At 48.2% G+C, this 22,219-nt stretch overlaps 1 protein-coding gene across 5 annotated transcripts in view; it reads left to right on the top strand.

The window, feature by feature from the left end:
* Nucleotides 1-22,219, top strand: part of LOC138582116 (zinc finger protein 154-like) — a 282,557-nt gene that overhangs the window by 183,013 nt on the left and 77,325 nt on the right. The gene's annotated exons all lie outside the window — the stretch shown is intronic.

Below are 22,219 nucleotides of genomic sequence, written 5' to 3'. Positions count from 1 at the left end.
CTTTAGTTTATTTTAGGCTGGGAAATCCTAGTCAGGGTAGGGATAGTGAGGCTTTTATCCAACCTCTTGAGTTAATAAAATGACATCTTTTGAAAAACCTTCCAAAGTTGTCCGCCTGTCACGCCTCCAGCTCGATTGCAGAAATGGTGCCGGCTTACCCACTGCAAACGGGGTGTTGTCATGCCTCCAGCACGATCTCAGCAACGTTGCTGGCCTACTCGCTGCACTCGGTGAGCTCCGCTGTTGCCTACACGTCATCAGGGCGTGAATCCGTGCCCTACACAGAAGTGGCGATTACCATGGAAACCTGAGGGAAGCGCAGAGAACGCTACCGTCCGATCACGTGGCACGCATGATGTCACATGATAGGTATCCAGAGGAACGGCTACAGCAACTGTCAAGATTAGTCAGGCGAGTACAAAGGCAGCGAATATGGCAAGGGAAATGTGCACCCAGGAACTACGACTCAGGTATGCTAGAACCCAGGAGTGCAAATAGAGTGTGACATCAAAACCAATATATGAAAAGGGATGTGGGGTAAGCACCTGACCGCGAGGAAAGTCGGCAAGCGCCTTACCCCCAATTGCTGTTACAGGTACTGACAGCGCTAAACCCACGTGGAGGGCAAGCAATGACAGGATCTGTGTACTAACACTCTTGATGGTATTACATAAGGGAACTTAAGAACTGTACTCACGAGGACGAGATAAACCTCTTGAATGTCAGCTAGCCCACGAATCCTGTTGAAGAAACTGGGACCCCGAAAGGCTAGAACAGCAATGGAAGGAAAACTAAATACCTAAGTGGGAATAGTGTTTACAAAATAGTGAGGAAAACATAAGCATTCACACCGGAGCTAGCTACTACCGCACACCACACCTAATAATCAAAGGGAAAATAAATGCAGAAGTGCAGTGGAAAACATGGAATGGATCCTCTAGAAAGTAAGGATCAGGAGCAGGGGAAAAACGAAATAACCTATGCAAACTTCTCCCTACCCCTCCAAGGAAAAGACAGGAAACTAAACTAAGAGGAAGGCTAAGGCAAATGGGTAACAGCAGCAAAGGACAGAGTCAAAGAAATATAGAACACAGACAAACTGGGCTGCATCTAAAAGGGGAAACCACTGAGAATTGCTGCCTGCAAACAGAGGAAGACAAAAAGGGAAATCAAGGGAACAGAAATCAATTAGCACATGAATCCGAAATTCAGGGCGGAGGAAACAAGAAAACAGGAACAAGGAAGTAGGTACAAAGGCAAGGACCCAGGAACCAGGGACTAGTCAAAAACAGGAACACTGCAAACGATGACCAGCGCTGGACTGAAGTAAGACTGAGGCTTTTAAAGCTGCTTAACGAGCACACGCCTCGGGTGTGCTGATTGCTGCACCTGCCGCCACAGCTGTTACCTATCCTCCACCCAACCTTGTGTTGCAAGGGTGGAGGTGGAGCAGTGGGCCAGGCATTCTGGGAAGCATAGTCATTTGGTTAAAGAAGCATGCTGGCTGCCAAAAACCTGGAATGGATCCGGAAGGGAAGTAGCTGGGAAAATAGGGATTTAGCGCTCCCAAATCATCACAGCACTGTAGCATAAAGTTCGGAGGGAAAGTCCAGTAGGGAATAAACCCCAAATCATGCCCCCAAATGGTGGGAACGGGAGCGAAGGGAGCGAGTCGTGACAGTATACCCCCTCCTATGGCCGGCTTCGGGTGCCCGCCACCCGCACGAGACATCTTCTTTCCATGATGGGAGTGCTTTTTCTTTGGAGGTGGCACTGATGGAAATGGTGGCCTGTGGGCAAAGGCAGATGGACTTCCATGATAGGAGTGCTTTGTCTTTGGAGGTGGTACTGATGGAAACGGTGGCTTCTGGTGAGGAAGAGACTCATGGTTCGAAGAAAGGCATGAAGGGCTTGCAGGACCAGAAGCAGAGTTGGAAGGTCCAGGAAGCTCAGTCACTGGGAGTGGACCCTTATAAGTCTTTGAGGAGGGAGGCAGGCTGGTGCAACATGCCTTAGGCAATGGTAGAAGCTCTGTTAGCCTTTCTGCCGAGAGTGGACATGCGGGAGGTGAGGAAAATGCTGGCTTCAGGAAAGGTTTATGCTCAGCCATTAGAGAAGGTGGTGGCTGAGGTAGAGGTTCAGATTTCCTTCTGTCATCCATCTGGGAAAAGGCTTGTGGTTGAAAGTGACTAAGGTTTGACTGCACATGTTCTACGCCTTGGGGACCTGAAAGTCCAATGGGTTGTACAAGGCTAGTACTCCTGGTGACAGTCGTGTAGCCACTTTGTTTCACGTGGGATACAACAGCAGGGATGTTTGGCATACTGATAGGAGTGATAGACGCAGTACTTGGTATTTCAGGCAGACTCGCAGAAGGAGCAATAACAGACACATCTTGAACTGCAGCAGTCATTCCCTTCCTTTGGCTACTAGCACCCGACTGGTGCTTCTTGGCGGAATTCTGTTGCACAAGTCCTGTAGGTAATACGCCGGTCTGCACCACCCCTTGTGCACACCCAAGTGAGTGGTTCTGACTCACCACTTGGTCCAGCTTGATTACTCTGAAGCGGGAGCTGGCAAAAGTCTCAAACTCTGATGCTGCATCTTTGGGATCCTCTGATGCTAAAGTGAAGCAGTTGGGAGAATCGTCTTGTGGAAAAGGCAGGCATTCTGGTGCTCCTCCTGAAGCAAAGGAAAGGCAGGCTAGACGTTCATCGACTGTAAATGGTTGGGATTCAGGAGGAATCGCTGGAGCAGAAGAAAATACAGCAGAATCTGATGGTGTAGACAGGTATACCTCTGATATTGTCAGCGAGGCTATGCAGGATACAGGCGTCTCATGAACTGAAGGCAAATACTCAGTATACTCCGGGACTGAAGACATGTTCTTTTGATGGACTACCGGAGGCTCTAAAGCTGAAGGATGATCTGCAGGAAGAGTCACTGTAGCTGAAGACAGGCAGGTCAGGGGAAACCTTGAGGCTGAAGGCATGCAAGCTGGAGCAATCTCGGTTGCTGGATACAAACATGTCCAGGTCTTTGGGACTGGCTCTTGAGTAAATGGCAGACATGGCAGCGGTTCATTGGTTGAAGACAGGTGTGCCAAAGATGACTGCAGGGCTGTGGATTGAATCATAGAAGAGTCAATGGTTGTAGGAGGACAGACAGAAGTCTCAGAAGTTGACAGACCCATCGGTGGCTCAGGAATGAAGGGCACCTTTAGGGCAGTAGACTCCTTGGCACCAGTAACCAAAGACTGAGCTGTATCCTTGCAGTCCCTTTCTTTAGTGGGTGACACAGAGTCTTTTTCTTTGTAGAAGTCAAAATCAATCAGTGGAATCACCATAGTAAAGTCTCTGTTAATCAGGATTTCGTCTATTGTCCATTCCTCTGTTTTAGCTTCTGAAAGAGGCAGATTATCAATCAACAGTTCAGGAACCGCCTGACGGTTCTTTGGTTCAGTATACTGTGGAATGAGTCCATCAGAACATGAAATCTGTACTGTCTCTGACTGTTCGTATTGATCAGAAGTGGCAGAAGGAAGAGTGAACCCAGAGGTAACATTGTTTTCCACATCAGCTTTAACTGTCAAGGGTATCGAGAATCTCCTCTTGATCCTGTAGGATCTCGGCCTCCCTTACTTCCCTTTCCTCCTCACCTCGTATTCCCCGGCGTAGGTTCAGGGTCTGGTTCTCCTTAGGCTTGGCCTTCCCTTTTTTTTGTAGATGAGAGCGGCCGAAGGAGGCCGCCACCGCGACACCCCAAGGGTGAGCGGTGGTGACCCTCCGCGGCCGCGGAGTTGGGGGGAAAAAAGCCAGAGGCTGAAAAAACCCCAGAGATCTGTAGATGAATCGTCTGTAGTAGGAAGCACTTGACACTTGCAGGAGCTGAGTATCTGCTGGAGAAGAGGCACACACCCTTCCAGAACTGGGCAGCAGGCCTCCAAGGAGGAATAGCAGAGGCAGGTAAGAAATCGGAAGTCCGAAGTATCAGCAACAAGGTAAGAGGGCTAGGCAAGGCAAATCCGAAGTGTATTACTGGGTACGGTACACAGAAGGAGCCAATAAACAAGAAAAGGCGAGTGGAGGAAGGTAAGTAAGAAAGGCGGAAGGATAGAAAAGACGGAAAGGCAAGAATAGTAAACAAAGGCGGGCGGAAGGGGAGGTAAGGAAACGGGAACGAAGTAATAGAGGGAAGTTAGTTAGGCGGTAGGACGGGAAGGGAATGGAGAACGGGAGCGAGGAAAGGGGGAGAGGGAGGAATCGGAGCGAGCTCCGGAAAGAGAAACCTGGGAAGGAGAGTACCTAGAGCCGGAGCGGGGTGACCGGAGAGGGTACAAGAAAACTAACAAGGAAGGGGGGGTTAGAGTACGGAAAACAAAACGGTAGCAGGGGACACGAGCACGAAAGACAAGCAGCAGCCGAAAAACAGGAGCGTTGCAACGCACCCGAACACAGGAAGGGGCGGGCTATAACCTGTGTCGGGATACGTTGCTGAAAAGACTAGACCGCTGCACTGGGTAGAGGAAGCGTGATCGGGATATCCGTACGCCGCTTCCACCTATTCCAGAGCTTCCAGGCTCCCCGAGCCGTGACAGTATGCCCCCTCCTATGGTCCACCCCTCCTGGCTTGCCAGGGTGACTACGATGATATTTGCGTAACAAGAGGGGCGAGTCCAGATGTCCTTTAGGTTCCCAGGAGTCTTCTGATCGTGGGTATCCTTTCCAGTGGACCAGATACTCTAGACGACCCTTGTGATAACGTGAATCGCATATCTGAGAGACTTCAGAGATGTCGGTCTTTGGACTTTTTGGCACAGGAGAGGCAGTCTTCCTACGAGACCATTTGTCCTCATGAAAGTCTTTAAGCTGAGAAGAGTGGAAAACGGGATGTATACGATGTAATTGAGAGGGTAATTGTAAGCGGAAGGCCACTGGATTAATTATCTGGGTTATCTTATAAGGCCCTATGCATCTGGGAGACAACTTGGAAGGGCGCACCCACCTTGGCAAATATTTGGTTGATAGCAGAACCTTGGAATCCACGTCCCATTCAGGAACTGATCTCCGATGTTTGTTCGCCTGGTAACGGTGTCTGTTTTGAGCTTCCTGGAGCCCTAGTTTGGCCTTACGATGAGCTTCTTGGAGGCTTTCCGCAATGGATTCTACAGAAGGGACTGTGGATTCAATGCCGGTCAAAGGAAGTAAGGCACGGGGATGGTAACCGTAGGTGCAGAAAAAAGGACTCATACCGAGGGCTGAATGACAAGAGTTGTTGTACGAGAATTCGGCCGTCGGCAACAGTTGAACCCAGTTATCTTGGCGTTGATTGACGAAACACCTTAGGTATTGCTCAAGTGTACCATTTAGACGTTCAGTCTGGCCGTTTGATTGGGGATGGTACCCGGACGTTAAAGCCCTCTCGATGCCTAGTCTTTCGCAGAGAGAGGACCAAAATCGGGAAGTATATTGGCTGCCACGATCAGAGATGATCTTAGTAGGAATCCCGTGCAGTTTGAAAATGTCTTTTCGGAACACCTCGGCCATACTTGAAGCGGTTGGTATGCCTGGTAGGGGGGAAAAATGGGCCATCTTGGTGAATGAGTCAACGACAACCATGATACAGGTACAACCACTGGATTCAGGTAACTCTACGATGAAGTCGGTAGAGACAGTGGTCCATGGACCGGTAGGTATAGAATCCGGTTCAAGCAGACCTAAAGGTCTTTGAGTGGAGGCTTTATTGCGTAGGCAGGTAATACATGACTGGACGTATAGCCTGGCTTCTTCCCTTATTCGAGGCCAGAAGAAATGGCGCAGTAGGAGTTCCTGAGTGTTGTAGATGCCACGATGACCTGCCACCTTGGCATCGTGGCACCAGGAAAGAGCTTTTTCCCGGAGAGAAGGGGTTGGTAGATACAATCTCTTGTCCACAATGTATAGGCCGTCTTGGATAACATAATTCTTCTTCTTCTTTAGACCGGTATCGGCCTCAAACCTTCCGGTAGAGTCTTCCTTGACTTGTTGTAGGAACGCGGATAACGTTCCTATGGTACGGGACTCAGGAAACATTAGCTCAGGCTTGGTCTCCAGTTCCATAAGATAGTCACTACGTCGTGATAGGGCATCGGCTACTACATTCTGGTTGCCCGGAATGTATGTGATGTTAAAGTCAAACTGCGCGCAGAAATGCGCCCATCTTGCTTGTCTAGTGTTGTAGCATTCAAACTGGCGTAACACCTGGAGATTCTTATGGTCCGTTCGAAGTGTGAACGGGTGCATTCCCCCTTGGAGTAGATGACGCCACTCTATACAGGCCAATTTCATTGCCAGCAGTTCTTTCTCAATCACAGAGTAGTTACGTTGACTGGGATTCAAAGTCTTGGAATAGTATGATACCGGGTGTTCCTTCCCTTGGAATTCCTGAAGTAGGACGGCTCCCACAGCGGCTGAAGAGGCATCAGTTTCCACCACAAAGGGAAGGTTTTGATTGGGTTGACGTAAAATAGGAGCCACACAGAAGGATTGTTTTAGCAGCTGAAAGTTTCTTTCTGCTTCGGTAGTCCACCGGAATGGCGAAGAGGTCTTTTTGAGGAGAGAGGTCATCGGGAGCACCAATTGGGAGAAGTTCGGAACGAACTTCCGATAAAAGTTCGAGAGTCCTAAGAATCTCTGAATGTCCTTCACAGAAGCAGGGGATGGCCACTCCAAAATGGAACTGACCTTGCGTGGATCAACGGCTATCCCTGCCGAAGAAAGAATGTATCCCAAATAGGGTATAGTTGATGCTGAGAAAACACATTTCTCCAACTTAACTGAGAGTTGATGGTCCTGGAGTCTGTGAAAAACTTCCCCTACGTGTAGACAGTGTTCTTCTTGGGTGCGAGAGTAAACCAAAATATCATCGAGATAGACGATGACCGAGTTGCCTAGGAGATCCGAGAAGAGCCTATCCATAAAGCGCTGGAAGATAGATGGAGCGTTGACTAACCCAAACGGCATCACCTGGTACTCGTACAACCCAAAAGGTGTCCTAAAAGCCGTCTTCCACTCGTCTCCGGTTTGTACCCTGAGCAGGTGATACGCATTGCGCAGGTCCAGTTTAGTAAAGACAGTGGCAGAATGTACGGCCTGAATGATCTCGGAGATGAGGGGCATGGGATAGCGATCTTTGATGGTGACCTTGTTGAGACCCCTGTAGTCAATACAAGGACGAAGTTCTTTGGTGTCCTTCTTGGGGATGAAAAACAATGATGCACCGGCAGGGGATTTAGAAGGTCTAATGAGTTCGTTGGCTAAGTTCTTGTCCAGGTATTCCTTCAAATGGTGTTTTTCCTGGAGGGTTAGCGGGTACAGGCGACCAAACGGAACCAAGGACCCTGGATGAAGATCAATGGCACAGTCTTCTGGCCTATGCGGAGGAAGATCCAGGGGGATCTTCTCTGTAACTACGTCGGCATACTCAGCGAGATAAGCAGGCAAACAATGGATAGTTTTGGGATCTTCACCACAAAAGGTGTGTACTGTAGAGAATTCTGTTTGAGGTAGACAGTTGGTCTTGCAAAAGGTGGATTGGAAACTCAAAACGTTCTCGGACCAGAGAATGGTAGGATTGTGTCTTCGTAACCACCCAATCCCGAGGATTAATGGGAAGTGAGCAGCCCTGATCAAGTCGAAAGACAAACGTTCAGAATGTTGCATGATGTGTAAGGCAAGGACTTCTGTAGTGTGCGTGATGAGACCCGAGCTCAAAGGCCTTCCGTCCACGCCTTCTACCTTTTGGTCTTCGGCCTTGGCAACACGGGAAATGCCTTGCCTTTCGGCCCAGAGAGTGTCCATGAAGTTGCCTGCGGCTCCGCAGTCCAACAGGGCTTGTGTCTGAATGGTAGTCTTGTTGATGATCAAGGTGACAGCCATAACCATAAGACGGTGGTCTTCGGTGCACTCTGGAGAAGTAACAGAAAGGGTGACAAAGGGACTAGCTTCGCTCCCTCGGTAATGCGTCCCCAGCTTTACCGAGGGTGTTCGTTTCCCGAACGCCTGGGTGGAACGTCGGGGCAATCCCTGAGCAGGTGAAGCGGCGATCCGCAATACATGCACAGGTTCCCTTCTCGTCTTCTTCTACGTTCCTCTGCGGTGAGAGGGGAACGTGTGGTTCCGATCTGCATAGGCTCTTCTCTTGTGAGACGAGTGGAGGTAGGGGGGAAGGAAAGAGAAGGGCCAGGGGGTATTGATGTACTGCTCTTAGTCTTGCGGCGTTCTGCTCGACGTTCTGCCAGTCGGAAATCTATCCGGAGAGTAGCCGAGATCAGGTCAGCAAAGGTAAGAGGACGTTCTATCCTGGCTAGTTCGTCCTTCAACTCCTCACGCAGCCCCCTTCTAAAGATGGCATACTGTGCTTGTTCTTGCCATCCTGCTTCCGCAGCGATTTGCTTGAAGGAGGTGATATATGACATAACATCATTGTTTCCTTGTCTGATGTCTAGCAGATCTTCGGATGCCAAGTAGGTACTCTCGGTACGTAGAAACGTCTGTTTCATCAAAGTCTTGAAGGCCTCGTAATCTAGGAGGACGGGATCAGATCTGTTCACTAGAGGAGTGGCCCAGGCCAAGGCGTTACTGGACATATGGGTAATCATAAACCCCACCTTGGCGTGACCAGAGGTGAAAGTATGTGTAAGGAATGAAAAATGCAGATGACATGCATCCAAAAATTCCTGGAGTTTCTTGGGGGTTCCATCAAATTTTCCCGACACAAGAGGTAAGGGAGGCAGGTCGGTGGACGGAAGATCTCGTTCTGCGATCCGTTGCTGTAGTGTAGCATTGGCCCCTTTAAGATTTTGCACTTCTAGGTTGAGGTTTTGAACTGCGGCTATCAGTTCTTGGATCTGTTGAGGGGAGGCCATGGCGGTATTGGGGCGTTGCAAACTGTCAAGGGTATCGAGAATCTCCTCTTGATCCTGTAGGATCTCGGCCTCCCTTACTTCCCTTTCCTCCTCACCTCGTATTCCCCGGCGTAGGTTCAGGGCCTGGTTCTCCTTAGGCTTGGCCTTCCCTTTTTTTTGTAGATGAGAGCGGCCGAAGGAGGCCGCCACCGCGACACCCCAAGGGTGAGCGGTGGTGACCCTCCGCGGCCGCGGAGTTGGGGGGAAAAAAGCCAGAGGCTGAAAAAACCCCAGAGATCTGTAGATGAATCGTCTGTAGTAGGAAGCACTTGACACTTGCAGGAGCTGAGTATCTGCTGGAGAAGAGGCACACACCCTTCCAGAACTGGGCAGCAGGACTCCAAGGAGGAATAGCAGAGGCAGGTAAGAAATCGGAAGTCCGAAGTATCAGCAACAAGGTAAGAGGGCTAGGCAAGGCAAATCCGAAGTGTATTACTGGGTACGGTACACAGAAGGAGCCAATAAACAAGAAAAGGCGAGTGGAGGAAGGTAAGTAAGAAAGGCGGAAGGATAGAAAAGACGGAAAGGCAAGAATAGTAAACAAAGGCGGGCGGAAGGGGAGGTAAGGAAACGGGAACGAAGTAATAGAGGGAAGTTAGTTAGGCGGTAGGACGGGAAGGGAATGGAGAACGGGAGCGAGGAAAGGGGGAGAGGGAGGAATCAAGAATCGGAGCGAGCTCCGGAAAGAGAAACCTGGGAAGGAGAGTACCTAGAGCCGGAGCGGGGTGACCGGAGAGGGTACAAGAAAACTAACAAGGAAGGGGGGGTTAGAGTACGGAAAACAAAACGGTAGCAGGGGACACGAGCACGAAAGACAAGCAGCAGCCGAAAAACAGGAGCGTTGCAACGCACCCGAACACAGGAAGGGGCGGGCTATAACCTGTGTCGGGATACGTTGCTGAAAAGACTAGACCGCTGCACTGGGTAGAGGAAGCGTGATCGGGATATCCGTACGCCGCTTCCACCTATTCCAGAGCTTCCAGGCTCCCCGAGCCGTGACATTAACATCTACTTCAGTCTCAGCAGCTGTATCAAGAGCAGGGCCTAAGCCTACGGTAGTGACTGAATCTGTGTATGCCACCATTGTGGATTGTGTTTGGAAATCAGAAGCTTGTATGTGTGCTAGCTCAGAATTATGACAAACTGCTACACAGGGTATTTTTGGTAAAGGAGTGGCTTGTAACTCTTCAGCTAACTGCAATCCCTGATAAACAGCAGAACGATTGTTAGAACCTGTGCCTAGATTAAGCGCTGTGCTAGACGAAAGACCTTCACTCCCAATAGATCTAACATATCGACAAATATCATGGTTTACCAAAGTCTCTGCACTCAGGGGCTGAACAGTGTTCACTTCCTCCACATCAACAGATAAAGTCTGAGGTGTATTCAGTAAAGAGTGTAAGGTTTTATTTTCCTCTGTACTTGTGCAGAAATTAGTTCTTGTCTTAACTCCTCAAGTTTAGCTCTTAGCATGCCCTGCATTAACTGTACATCACTATCAGTAGGCACAGGGGGAAGCATAGTGGCATCAGGGCTGGATCCTGCACTAGCGATCTGGATGTGCATCGATTGTACATTGTCCTCTACTGCTTGCAGGTTCTGTGATTTATAGTTTATCTTTCCATCTTGGTCTGTGTTTCCCTTAAACAAACTATTGACATTAGACCTCTTGGCATTAGGGACTACAGTATGTACCTGTGCAACGGAGTATGCGTTAGACTGAGGGTAGAAAACAGAGGTTATGCAAGAAACCCCTCCATTCTTTATGTTGCTATCATGAAACTGTTCTATCTGAGGTGATGCACAACTGGAATCATGGGGTTCAACAACAGAGGTACTCTCGTATAATAAGTCTAACAGTGTGTTGTTTTCTGCGGCTAAGGCTTGTGCTGACATAGAATCGGGATCAAAACCAAAGATAGAACTAGGATCAGGCCATGTAGGATGTGCCATCCTATGGGAAAAATACTTTGCACGTAAATGCCCATTCGTGACAAGGATGTCATGCCGCCGTCCTTTGGTGGCCGCTGGCGGTTATGGAAGGCTTGGCGTTGGCGGCGCCATTAGTTGTTCCGTGTGTTTTTTCTTTTTTCACTTCCTGGTTTGGCGGTCTAGTCTTTTTCTTCTGTGTTACTTTTCCTTCCGCTTCCTGGTTTATCGGTCTAGCCTTTTTTCTTGTTTCCGTATTTAACCACGCCCCTCTCTGGGCTCTGTGCGTTGCAACTTGTTTCTTTCGCTTTGTTGCCGTGCTACTGTGTTTTCAGTACTTCCTCTATTACCTAGTTGACTCAGTAACTATAGCAGAGATTCTTTCTTCTGCTTCTTCCCTTCCTTTTTTGCCTGTTTACTCCATTCTATTGATTTCCCGTGCCTTTCGGGGCTCCTCTATTCCTTCCTGTTTTCCGGATCTCGTTCCGGTATCTGGCAGTGGCGTGTTTTCCTCCATCCCGGGTTCCCCGGGCTTCTCATGCTACAACTCCAAAGACTACAGCTTTACAGCTTCGGAAAGACTTTCCTGCTTTTCACCTGCACTCCGGACTCTCCAGTCAACTCCTCCAGCACGCATTTGTTATCAACAACATCCGGCGAGAGGTTTTTTTTAAGCGGCTGCTTTTTTCCTCTCTTCCTGGCATCTTCGGGACGGGGCCGGCTGTTTTCCTGTTTATCAGGGAATCAGGGTGGCTTCTTCCCGCGGACGACCTTATCTCTTCACAAAGAAGAAAAGACCAAGAGGCAAGTCCTACAGACGAGGGAATCTTCTGGAAGAAACAGGTGAGGAGAAAGGGGAGGAGGACATAGACTTATCTGATTTGGAGGAATCTCCGTTATATCCCAGCACTTGTGACAGTTTGCAACGCCTAGAAGAGAACACTATGTCTATCCCGGAACAGGTCCAAGAATTGCTCGCTGCAATGCAGAATGTGACGTTAGAATTACAGGCTGTGAAAGCCGAAAACACTGCTTTGAGGCAGCGTGTCGATCACTTCGAACAGTCCCGGAGTGATTTGCCTCCCATGCCCTTAGCCTGCGGTAAATACGATGGCTCTCCGGCTAGTTTCAAAGAGTTCATGGAGGCATGCATAATCTATTTCACTTTCAGACCACAAGCTTATGCCTCAGACTCAGCCCGTATAGGTTTTCTAATTTCTAACCTTACGGGTAACGCCCTTTCTTGGGCTACCCCTCTGGTGACCGGTGCCAGCCCTTTACTCCAAGATTATGCCGGTTTCACCGCCCAATTCAAAACGGCTTTTGAAAGGCAAGAGTCTGCGGCAGTCGCCAGCGAACAGCTACTGGATATCCGACAAGGAAGTACGGATCTGCTGACATACATCTCCCGTTTTAAACGGGTGGCTGCTGACGCAGGCTGGCAAGAGAACGCTCAGTACACCATCTTTCGGAGAGGATTAAGGGAGGAACTCAAAGATGAATTAGCAAGGGTTAACCGACCAGCTACTTTAACCGATCTGTGGTCTACTGTTATTCAACTGGACTACCGCATCTCTGAACGACGGTCCGAACGTCGTAAACAACGTGGATTTCCTGCTACACTTGATCCTGGATTACCCCCCCCTTCTTCCACCTGTATGTCAAAAGAGGAACCAATGCAGATTGGAACTACCCGAGGGCCACTCACCCCGGAAGAAAGAAGAAGACGCAGAGATAACAACCTGTGTATGTATTGTGGATCCAATCAACATATACTTAGAGACTGTCCTAACGTACCTCCCAGACGTTCGGGAAACGCCAATCCTCGGAACTAGTTGGGACAAGTTACCGAGGGGGATTACCTGGTCCCTTCGTCTCTTTATCGGTCACACCCACGCCATCCACAGTAGAAGACAACCGTCTGATGGTAGTTGGAGTGGAGTTAAGCCTCTCTCAGCAGTCCTATGAGGTTTTGGCACTGCTGGACTGTGGTGCTGCCGGTTGCTTTATGGATCTGGTTTGGGCGGAAAAGGTTGGCATTCACCGTTTGCAAAAGGACGAGGATCAAAAGGTGGAGGGCGTAGACGGCAGACCACTCAGCTCGGGCCTTATCACTCATACTACACCTCCTATGCAGATGAAAATCCTACATCACAACGAGACCATTCAATTTGACCTCATCCGTGCTGCACATTTCCCATTGATCCTGGGAGTCTCGTGGCTTCGGAAGCATAACCCGACCATAGATTGGACAAAGAATCAACTGTCCTTTACATCAGCCTTTTGTCGTAATTCATGTTCCTCACAGACCCAACATACTACGGTTCATGTTTGTCCGGAATTAGACTCTAGTTCAGAGGCACTTAAGGTAAACAGTATTCCCAGAGAATATCTCCGCTACCAGGAGGTATTTACGGACGATGGTCCTCAGAAGTTACCACCTCATAGACCAGAGGACTGTCAGATCGTTCTCCAGCCCAATGCTGTTGTACCTTTTGGAAGGATGTTTTCTCTTTCTCTTAAGGAAAAGAAAGCACTTAAAGAATACCTGGATGCAAATACACATCATGGCCTGATCCGACCTTCGTTTTCTCCTGCTGGGGCTTCGCTTTTCTTTGTTCCAAAGAAAGGTTCCGATGAACTTCGCCCTTGCATTGACTATAGGGGTCTTAACCAAGTTACTCTCAGAGATAGGTATCCCATGCCACTTATCGGAGACATCCTAGAAGCTGTTCAAGGGGCGAAGATCTTCTCTAAGATCGATTTAAGAAGAGCCTACCACCTTTTGAGGATACGATCCGGTGACGAATGGAAGACGGCTTTTCGCACTCCCTTCGGTCACTATGAATATTGTGTTATGCCGTTTGGTCTTGTCAATGCTCCATCTGTATTTCAGAGATTCATGGATCGCATTTTCTCCGATCTACTTTTCCATTCTGCTGTCGTCTACCTCGACGACATTTTGGTGTATTCTAAAGACGCTCGACTTCATGCTAAACATCTCCACCAAGTCCTTCAAAGATTGCAAGACAATCTACTCAAGGCCAATGCTGACAAGTGCATTTTTCAAGTCTCCGAGGTCAACTATCTTGGCTTTATCCTGTCTTCAGAAGGTATTCGCATGGATTCCGCTAAGACCGACGCCATCTTGCAATGGCCAACACCCCATACCATCAAAGACGTCCAAAGGTTTTTAGGTCTAGCCAATTTTTATCGCAAATTCATCCAAGGATTCTCGGATCGAGTTCTTCCCATTACAAGGTTGTTAAAGAAGTCATCCATGCCCTTCTCCTGGTCTTCTGAGGCAAACCGGGCTTTCCAACTTCTCAAGAAGGAATTCTGCTCTGCCCCGGTACTTCATCAACCAGATCAGAATCTAAGATTCATTGTGGAGACTGACGCCTCTTCTGCAGCAATTGGAGCAGCTCTCCTACAGGAACATGGGGAGCTAGAACATCCCGTTGCCTACATGTCCAAAACACTGAACGACAGTCAAACACATTATTCGGTGATTGAAAAAGAACTTCTGGCCATGAAATCCGCATGCGAAGAATGGCGACATCTCCTACAGGGAGCTACTCATCCTTTTGAGATCAGAACAGATCATAAAAATCTTAAGATCCTGCAGAAGATGGAATGCGTCAACTCGCGTCAAGCTCGCTGGGCACATTTTTTCTCCCAATATGATTTCGTACTGACTTACTTACCAGGTTCCAAGAACATACTTGCTGATGCCCTTTCCAGAAGACGAGTACCAGACAGGGTTCTGAAGGAATTTCCCAGCCTCATGCTACCAGACGTTAAAGTGATCTGTTCTGTGGATTCGTTTCTGGACAGAGTCCGTGAGGTCACACGGTCCACTAACCCTCTTCCGAAGGATCTATCCATGCAAGGTGGTTTATGTTTTCAACAACAACGACTATTTCTACCAGACAGCATCTCCCGTCAGTCGGCATTAAAATGGTGCCATGATGATCCAACAGCGGGACACAGAGGTGTAAAGAACACCTTGGAGTTGCTTCTTCGCAGGTTCTGGTGGCCTGGGATGGCCAAAGAAGTTACAACCTACGTCGAGTCATGCCCTGTATGTTGTCGATCAAAGTACAGCACTCAAAAGGCAATAGGGCTTCTCCAACAACAGGACCTTCCGAAGAGACCCTGGTGCGTTATTTCTACAGATTTCATCGTGGATCTGCCACCTTCAGAAGGTTGTTCATGCATCATGGTAACGGTCGATTGCTTCACCAAGATGGCACATTTCACTCCTTTGGCGGGTCTTCCTACTGCAGCCGAGATGGCGGCAGTGTTTGCCAGGGAAATATTCCGCTTACATGGTACCCCGGACAAGATTATTTCTGACAGGGGATCTCAGTACACCTCGAAGTTCTGGAAGGAACTTTGTGAAAGACTGGGTATGGAACGAGCTTTGTCATCCGGTTTCCACCCACAGACCAATGGACAGACAGAAAGAACGAACGCCACTCTGGAGCAATATCTTCGGTGTTTCGCTAATGCCCAACAGGACAATTGGGTTAGTCTGTTGGTTACTGCAGAATTTGCCTATAACAATGCAGAGCACAGTGCCACTGGTCTCAGTCCTTTCTTTTGTTCCTATGGTTTCCATCCTAGCTTTATTCCTTCTCTCTCTTTTCCTCCTTCTACAACTCCATCTGTTGATGCCCTCCTTACCAGTATCTCGGATGCTCACAAGTCTGCCACGAGTTGCTTGCGAGCTAGCAGTCTCCGGTACCGATCTTACTGCAACCTTAAGCGCCAGCCGGTTCCGGCATGGCGTAAGGGCACCAAGGTCTGGTTGTCTACTAGGTTTCTACCTCGTTGGCTACACCCCTCTAAACTTTCACCCCGCTATCTGGGTCCTTTCCCTATTCTACGCCAGATCAATCCTGTGGCCTTCCGTCTCCAGTTGCCGAAACATATGCACCGTCTCCATCCGGTGTTTCATTCCTCCCTCCTTAGGGAATACAAGAGTGATCCCTACCTTCGCACTTTGCCGCATGATCCGGTTCCCAAAGTGGTTCCTTCTGATGAGGATGAGGTGGCCTCCATCAGGGACTCCCGCTATCATCAGGATCGCTTGGAGTATCTCATCCACTGGAAAGGATATCCACACTCAGAGGACTCCTGGGAACCGGTGTCTCATGTTCACGCTCCGGCATTTATTCAGCGGTTTCACCGTCTGTTCCCGGGTAAACCGGGGGGGGTGCCGTTTGGGAGGGGGCATACTGTCATGCCGCCGTCCTTTGGTGGCCGCTGGCGGTTATGGAAGGCTTGGCGTTGGCGGCGCCATTAGTTGTTCCGTGTGTTTTTTCTTTTTTCACTTCCTGGTTTGGCGGGCTAGTCTTTTTCTTCTGTGTTACTTTTCCTTCCGCTTCCTGGTTTATCGGTCTAGCCTTTTTTCTTGTTTCCGTATTTAACCACGCCCCTCTCTGGGCTCTGTGCGTTGCAACTTGTTTCTTTCGCTTTGTTGCCGTGCTACTGTGTTTTCAGTACTTCCTCTATTACCTAGTTGACTCAGTAACTATAGCAGAGATTCTTTCTTCTGCTTCTTCCCTTCCTTTTTTGCCTGTTTACTCCATTCTATTGATTTCCCGTGCCTTTCGGGGCTCCTCTATTCCTTCCTGTTTTCCGGATCTCGTTCCGGTATCTGGCAGTGGCGTGTTTTCCTCCATCCCGGGTTCCCCGGGCTTCTCATGCTACAACTCCAAAGACTACAGCTTTACAGCTTCGGAAAGACTTTCCTGCTTTTCACCTGCACTCCGGACTCTCCAGTCAACTCCTCCAGCACGCATTTGTTATCAACAACATCCGGCGAGAGGTTTTTTTTAAGCGGCTGCTTTTTTCCTCTCTTCCTGGCATCTTCGGGACGGGGCCGGCTGTTTTCCTGTTTATCAGGGAATCAGGGTGGCTTCTTCCCGCGGACGACCTTATCTCTTCACAAAGAAGAAAAGACCAAGAGGCAAGTCCTACAGACGAGGGAATCTTCTGGAAGAAACAGGTGAGGAGAAAGGGGAGGAGGACATAGACTTATCTGATTTGGAGGAATCTCCGTTATATCCCAGCACTTGTGACAAAGGAGTTCATTGGAGTCAGGACTAGTGATTTGATTGTCATAGGTAAATGTAGGGGAAGCTTTCTGTACAAACTTGTTAGAGGCCTTGCTGCCTTTCTTTCTTAAACTTGCCATATTCAATGGGAATTTTGGGCTGGTCATACTGTCAAGATTAGTCAGGCGAGTACAAAGGCAGCGAATATGGCAAGGGAAATGTGCACCCAGGAACTACGACTCAGGTATGCTAGAACCCAGGAGTGCAAATAGAGTGTGACATCAAAACCAATATATGAAAAGGGATGTGGGGTAAGCACCTGACCGCGAGGAAAGTCGGCAAGCGCCTTACCCCCAATTGCTGTTACAGGTACTGACAGCGCTAAACCCACGTGGAGGGCAAGCAATGACAGGATCTGTGTACTAACACTCTTGATGGTATTACATAAGGGAACTTAAGAACTGTACTCACGAGGACGAGATAAACCTCTTGAATGTCAGCTAGCCCACGAATCCTGTTGAAGAAACTGGGACCCCGAAAGGCTAGAACAGCAATGGAAGGAAAACTAAATACCTAAGTGGGAATAGTGTTTACAAAATAGTGAGGAAAACATAAGCATTCACACCGGAGCTAGCTACTACCGCACACCACACCTAACAATCAAAGGGAAAATAAATGCAGAAGTGCAGTGGAAAACATGGAATGGATCCTCTAGAAAGTAAGGATCAGGAGCAGGGGAAAAACAAAATAACCTATGCAAACTTCTCCCTATCCCTCCAAGGAAAAGACAGGAAACTAAACTAAGAGGAAGGCTAAGGCAAATGGGTAACAGCAGCAAAGGACAGAGTCAAAGAAATATAGAACACAGACAAACTGGGCTGCATCTAAAAGGGGAAAGCACTGAGAATTGCTGCCTGCAAACAGAGGAAGACAAAAAGGGAAATCAAGAGAGCAGAAATCAATTAGCACATGAATCCGAAATTCAGGGCGGAGGAAACAAGAAAACAGGAACAAGGAAGTAGGTACAAAGGCAAGGAACCAGGAACCAGGGACTAGTCAAAAACAGGAACACTGCAAACGATGACCAGCGCTGGACTGAAGTAAGACTGAGGCTTTTAAAGCTGCTTAACGAGCACACGCCTCGGGTGTGCTGATTGCTGCACCTGCCGCCACAGCTGTTACCTATCCTCCACCCAACCTTGTGTTGCAAGGGTGGAGGTGGAGCAGTGGGCCAGGCATTCTGGGAAGCATAGTAATTTGGTTAAAGAAGCATGCTGGCTGCCAAAAACCTGGAATGGATCCGGAAGGGAAGTAGCTGGGAAAATAGGGATTTAGCGCTCCCAAATCATCACAGCACTGTAGCATAAAGTTCGGAGGGAAAGTCCAGTAGGGAATAAACCCCAAATCATGCCCCCAAATGGTGGGAACGGGAGCGAAGGGAGCGAGTCGTGACAGCAACGGCCATGAACGAACGCCCAGTGCGAGACACAGCGCTTCTCAGCTGTGTTCCGGCCGGCTTTTAGCGTTTCCTGCTTCTGGTTCTACGTTCTCGACCTACGGATTGTTTCCTGGACTGTTTTGTGATACGTGACTTTTCTCGACCTCGGATTTACTTCATGGATTGATCTTTGGATTCTCTATTGGTACCTTTGAACCACACTGCAAGGAGTAACATCTTCAAAGCATTGGTGCCTCTGATTGCAGCTATCTTGGGCACTATATCCTTTTGGATACATCAACCTGGTGGCTGGACCACAGCTAAACAACCTCATTTCACCGCACTTAGTGGGGAATTGTCTCCTGTATTACAGGGGTCCTACACCTTCCCTTACTTCATTGCCTGTTCCCAGCCTTTCCACTGGCTGGTGTGTTTCCTCTAGTATTGTTGCACCTTGTAGAGAGCATTGTGTGCCCTATAACCTAATCTGTTTTCCTTTGCAGCTACCTGGGGACCTGCTGCCATTGTTCCAGCCACCTGTGGACCCAATAATCGGTCAGCAAGTTATCCAAGATCTCCCTGACTGGTACTTGGGGACAGAGGTATTCTAGTCTACGCGGTTGCTCACGTCTTGACACTGCCTCACATTTCTGACCCCTCACAACACACATCCGGTGGTAGCTATTCAAGTTAATGATATCACCTTGCGCTATTTCTTTTAGGAATGCAGCACTCAACAAGGCTGCCACCTCTGCACACTGCTGTTTATTATGCCCATAGAACCCCTAGCTATCTGACTTAGCGAGGACCTGTATTCTGATGATTTGTTGTTGTTCCTGGGAGAACCTCTGAGGTCTAACCAAAGGGTTATGGAGGTCCTATGTATTTACGGAACATACAGTGGGCTCTGAGTCAGTTGGAGCAAATCAACTCTTTTCCCAGTTCAGGGATGACCATTGGCTATTCCAGTTGACTGTAGGTTTTGTGTGGCCATAGAGTAATTTACATATGTGGGTATCCAGATTTGCGGCAATCCCGATGTATCAATTAGACGCATCCTAACACCTATCATGGATAGATTTCTTGTGGATGCTCAATTTTGGTCCACCCTCCCTCTTTCGCTGCTAGGGTGGGCAGCTTTGTTTAAGATGTTGACACGTCCACAATATTTATGTATCCTCCCGAATACCCCCTTCTCAATCCTTAATAGTGAATTTTGCAATTTGGAACAGGCCCTGAGACACTTACTATGGCAAACTGCACAACCCAGGAACGCACTGCAGACTCTCTATGGCCTTGTCTGGGTGGGTATCCATCTTCCTGATCTTCACAGGTATTATTGGGCCTCCCAACATGCAATAGCCAATGAGTGGCTGCATGGTGACCCTTCCCCGTCAGCATATTAGAATCGAACAAGCAAGCCTACCACTGGGAGACCCTTTCCAGACACTACATGTAATTATTGACACTAAGGGTTTACCACTGACTTCGCAGCTGGTCGTTTGCATCACGAGAACAGTCAATAAGTTGATGGGCTGGTAGGGAGTGGTAACCAGGGGGACCCCTATGTGGAATAACCAAGACTTGCTCGAACTCCAAATATTGGTGTTTGCGAGAGTATTGAAGGCTAATAAGGTTCAAACCCTAGATGATGTGCTTTTAGGTAATACACTTTGCTCGTAGCAGGAACTGCGACAACATTCGATGCCTATGCCTTCAAACAGATAACAGTATATCCGGTTTAGGCAGGATTGAAGCAAATATTCATATGGAATAAACCCCAAAAAGAGCTATCTCGACCGTGTATCAAGTGATGCTCAACTTCACCACTCATCCCCTGTCTAGGCTTACATTGAAATGGGAATCAGACGTTGGCCCCTTGCAGGCGGAGGTCTGGCAGGAGGCTGTAATGGCTACATGTGAAATCACAATCATGGCCCATCTCAGGTTGATGTAGCTCAAAATCCTACACAGAATATATTATCCAAGTGAATTATTGTTTAGATGTGGCAGGACGGTAAGCCTGAAGTTCTTACATTGCCATTCCGCACTGGGCATGTTTTAGTACACAATTTGGCTATGCCCAAAGATACAGAAATGGTGACTGGTAGTGAGGAGACTGGCCTCGGCTCTGCCAGAGCTTATTCCGGAAGATCCAAAGCTTCTTTTATGGGGTATTTGGGGAGAAGTAGTCTACCCGCTGTGAGAAGCTTCATATATTGAATGCATTGATTGTTGCTAAATGAAACCTTGTCCAATTATGGGGATCCAGAGATACCTCTAAACTTCCCACATGAGAACTGGACCTCGACAACTGTATGGAAATTGAGGAATGGGTACTTAGATCTCATGGCTGCCCTTATAAATTTGCCAAAATATGAATCAATGGGTAATGAGTGGCTAGGCTATTGGGTAAACACAACCTACACTTTTTAACTCCTCGTTGATTGTTGTTCTATGAATTAACTCATATGCCTCATATGTCACTGATCAAGTTATTCAATTTTGTTTTTCTTTATTGTGGTTATTTTACTGTGTGCACTAAATAAATTAAAAATACATTAAATGCGGGAATCTGCATGCCATGTCCAACTTGTGAACACCATTAATTTGTGATATTTGTTGACAGCGTGTAGACCAAAGAAGCGTGTAGACAGAAGAGGGACATCCTCTCACCACATTTATTCACTCAGGCTTGAAAAGAATTGTCCAGTAGAACTTCATTGGCAACGTACATGTGCTGTGCACTATCGGGCTGTGGAGTGAACTTGTACTCTGGGGGTGGGGCAGGGGAGGAGAATTCAGGTGCCAATGAACGAGCCAGACTTAAAAAGTCACTCACCATGACATATATGGGAACTTGAGTACTATCATTTTGGATGTTACCACACAGTGTTCCCAAAAGTGTATTTGGGCATTTGGATGGGTTCCTGCTTCACAAGCAAAAAGGCATTGTTATATCTCACATAACACACATGGGACCCCGTATCAGTCTTAAACATAATCAAAAGGATTAAACAAAGCATTCTGTGCAAATGTCTGGAGCCTGGTTCTTAACAGGTCTCTAAGTTCTGGATACAAGCTTACAGGTTGCAAACAGTTTGGATTCATTAATCACAGAAACAATGTGAACTTGCATAGCTTGGCTGGACCACTACATGCTTTAAATGATGGCATGGTTAGAGGGAACATGTGCATTGAGGTTGGAAACTCTCTTTTCTCTAACATGTGTGAAGTACTTTAAGGCTTTAGAACAACTTCTTGGCTTGCAGGTGACATAGGAAGACCATAACCAAATAGATTACACTGCCAACATAATATAAATTTGTTTCAGAACGTCTGTCCAAAAGAATTCCTTCATAGCTTTAGAAACCAATGAGGCTTTCTGCTTCCAACTGGGCACAGCCTCAGTACATTACTGAATTGATGTGCTGTGAACAAGTGTGGCATATTCTACATAATGTTGGATGCCCGTCATCTGTTGAATCACCATCTCTTCTGCAGGCCCCTCAATTGGAAGTGGAGAGTTGCCCGTAACATTGCAGTAACCACTTGGAGAAGGTTTCAGGTGGTCCACATAAACGGTCTGCTGCCTCTCTTGGGTGGTAGCATGGGCAGGGCAGATGTTCTGGAACCCTTTAGTCTGACTACTTGCATTTCCAGTCTGTTGGAAGGGCCATATAAAGTCTTGTTGTGGATCTTCTCCAGGACCGAGTCTCGTGCCTTGAGCATGCCCTCAGGAGGGGCCTCGGCAGCATCCATCCGGAGGGCGTCCCACAGCAGTGTTGTTGGCAGCCGTTTCCCTTGTCTGGAGAGGGGAAGGAGAAGAGTGTGCAGATCAGG

The sequence above is a fragment of the Ambystoma mexicanum genome, chromosome 3q (assembly GCF_040938575.1).
Source record: "Ambystoma mexicanum isolate Mex_15411 chromosome 3q, UKY_AmexF1_1, whole genome shotgun sequence".
Classification (NCBI taxonomy): domain Eukaryota; kingdom Metazoa; phylum Chordata; class Amphibia; order Caudata; family Ambystomatidae; genus Ambystoma; species Ambystoma mexicanum.
The sequence above is the reverse complement of the archived record's forward strand: the minus strand, read 5'-3'. Positions and strand labels throughout refer to the sequence as shown.